This window comes from Pimephales promelas, chromosome 12 (assembly GCF_988280905.1).
Source record: "Pimephales promelas chromosome 12, fPimPro1.hap1.1, whole genome shotgun sequence".
NCBI lineage: Eukaryota > Metazoa > Chordata > Actinopteri > Cypriniformes > Leuciscidae > Pimephales > Pimephales promelas.
Window position 1 is genome coordinate 7,513,691 of NC_142780.1, and position 3,685 is coordinate 7,517,375.

Sequence of the window (3,685 nt, forward strand, 5' to 3'; positions counted from 1 at the left end):
GTGAATGGCGGGCTCATTCACTGGATCAGAAGTTTTTTAACTGACCGCCCTCAGAGAGTCGTAATGAATGGGGTTTACTCAGATGAGCTTGTTATAAATACTGGAGCACCGCAAGGCTGTGTACTGTCACCTTTGTTATTTTCAATATATATAAATGATATGACTGTGCACAGCACTAATGTTAGTTTATTTAAATATGCTGATGACATGGCCTTGGTAGGACTTCTTACAGAAAATAATGTAGCACAGGAGGAAGCTTACTTTAGCCAAGTCACTTTACTACAGGACTGGTGTCAGACTGTTAAATTGGAAATTAACGTGACTAAAACCAAAGAACTTATAATACAAACGAAACCCAGAGGGGCCAGTAACATCAATCCTGTTGTACTTAATAGCCGGTCAGTGGAAGTAGTTGAAAATTTTAAGTACTTGGGTACAATCATTGATCGCACCTTAAGTTTTAATGCTAACTCAGAAAGTATCTGTAAGAGAGCTAACCAGTGGTGTAGTGCAGGGTATACGCAGGTATACGGCGTATACCCACTTCCTTTTCAGTCGGCATTGCGTATACCCACTTCTAAATCCCCTCTGATGCGCATCATTTAGTTGCTAATCCAATTTCGTGAATAAAAAAAACACCCCGTTAGAGTTGTACCCGTAATATTAACTCTAATTTGTTGCTGCAATGATTCTCCCATCGCGACGATAACTGACCTTCTCATCTGATCTGCTTCAGCACTCAAACACCTGCTCGTCAATGTCAAAATGTTCGTGAGACCAATCAAAGAATGCAGTATTTTTGTTCATAAAAGCGCGAGCCGAGCGCGAATCCCAATGCGACGCTTCACTTCAGTTAACGATCATACAGTGCGAGATAAGATGCAAGTAGCTCAAATTTACGGCTGTTTTTCAATAGACGTTTTAAATGACCGACAGAAATAATCAGTTTGATTAAAGGCAGTGGAAATTACAAGCTCAATTTAACAACACAAGCACCCTATTAAATATATTGCCATTATTATTGTATAAATATATATTTGTATAACATTTTTTCGAATGTGTTTGACTTGTCTGCGTTTGCGCCAATTGCATCATTAAGCCAGAGGGTGGCGACGAGTGACTGTCTTTTTGAGTGAGCAATTGAACCATTAATTAAATTAACAGATTATTCCAAAAAACATTGATTAATTTAGGAAAGAAAAGTCGCTGAAACTGGAACTGATTCTCATGTTTAAGAATCTGATCAAATAGGCTACTTCATGCTTTTAAAGCTACTGTTGTCAATTTTTTTGGCCATCAAAACACCTTAAAATGCTAATTTCGAGATCAGGAAAATCAAAATTTTCTCGGGGGGGCATGCCCTCGAACCCCCCTAACAATAAAATTTATGGGACATGGCACCTGGGTATTTAGAAAACTATATGTGCGGCCCTGATATGCAAGAATACTACTGATTCTATGTGTTCTATTGTATTCATTATACTCTATTCTATAGTCTTGCATATTGAATACTAATGCAAGACTAGTAGTATAACACAGGGCGTTCATCCTTTGCTGGGACGCTTAAAAAAATATTGGAGGCATAAATTAAGAGTATACCCACTTCTCCAGGCACCACTACATCACTGGAGCTAACCAGCGACTGTTTTTAATTAGGAGATTGAGGAGTTTCAGGGTCAGTCAACATATTCTTGAGATGGCATATAGGGGCCTTGTAGAAAGTATTTTACAGTACAATATAACAGCCTGGTATGGTAACCTGAATGTTAAAGATAAAAACAAACTTTCTAAAATTGTTAATACGGCTGGGAAGGTGATTGGCAAGTCACAAAGGCAGCTTGGGGATGTATTTGATAAGGCGGTACTTAGAAAGGCCCGACGGATATAAACAGACACCCTACACCCACTAAACTCAGAGTTTGAATTGCTACCATCTGGCCGGAGATTTAGGGTCCCAAGGGCGAGCCGGAACATCTATAAGAGATCTTTTATTCCCCATGCCATACATGAACTTAATTTAAACTGAAATCGTTTTTGAGAATGTGTTATAGTAGGTTGGAAACTACCTTTTTTATAATCTGCTGCGCTGCTTTCCATTTTTCTGTTGTTGCATGTTGATGGTGGTAGTACTGTACTATAAATTGTGTGTTGTAATGCAAATTTAAATGTGGTGTCACTAATGTATTTTTGTTCTGAGAAGTCGAAGACAAATTTCCACTAAGGTGGACAATAAAGTCTAATAAATAAATAAATAAATAAAAAATAACTCAGCATGTGAGCTCTGCTCAATATTCTGCTCTATGCCAATGAGCTCACTCAGTCGCTCACGGCCCAAGCGCTCAAATCCAGCTCCGACATGAAATCTCAGTGTAACATAGGCTACTGTACTATAGCCTTTGTTGATTATTTTTAAGATAGCCTATTGTTGGGGGCTTACAGAGTTGTAACTCCCCGAAATAACCTTATATGGAGATTACAATGCCTATAGTTTAAATATGCATATCCTCATCTACATATCATTTGCATATGATTATGCATCCACGTGATACCAAGTTTAACAAGACGTTGGGAAAATATGAAATGCGGATGTGCCGTTACATTATTACAAACAAAACTTTTTTAGTAGCCTATATCCTTGCCTTGTTTTTGAATGAATAAATCAAATAAACATTTCAGAGAAAGTTTTTCTCAATCTTTTCCACTGGCCAAATAGTATTTTTAATAGATTTATATTTTAATGGAAACAGATAGACATGGTTGTGCATTATTTGCATGAAACAATTTTCTCAGACAATCTGCTATTATCATGATTAGCAATTATCTGTAGTTAAAACATTAAAACACAGCATGCCAGAAGAAAAGTGTTCAAAAGCATTGCATCCACAACAGATAGTTCTATTTCTATTTATTGAATATATATTTTTTGTAACTTCTCAGTAATGATTTCATGTAGTTTAAGTGTTTAATTCCATTAATGAGAATGGCATATTTAATCTAAATGTTTATATCAGAAGTAAAACAAAGTTTAAATCATTCTTTTATTTATTTAAACTGGTACTGAGAACATGCAATCTATTTATGATTTGGTCTCATAATGAAGATTCACGGTTTTACTTCATCTGCCGATTATAGGCTATATGTGCGCCAGTTTCACTAAACGGCCCAACGCGGTCTGGCGTGTTTGCTTCAAGTGATGATAGGTTTGTGAAATTATATTTAAATTATATTTCTATAGATGTATAATTTTCTTTAGATTCTCTGTCTAATAGTGAGCAAAAAGACATTTGACTCCAGCTCACCATCGGTGTCGCCAAAACACATACTCTTCTAAAAGTGTGCGTACGCATGGTCAAGAGCATCCTTACGGTGAGCACATATTTACACCAAGTTTTTTTTTTTTTTTTTTATAAATTACGATATGTGCATGGAAAAATCCGTATGCATATTTCTATGCCCATTTTGTGCGTACGCAACGTTTATACATGAGGCCCCTGGTCACTGCTGAGAATGGAGATGAAGATCGCTGGATAAATGGCTGATTTTGGATCTGGATTTGGATTACAGCTAGTGAATAAAATGTGTCTTTTGTGACTTTATGTTGTGTTTTGGTGTACTTTATGCAGTCACTCTATAGGAGAAAATGCCTTTTGGGTCTCATAACAAACAAATTAAACATTACAAAACG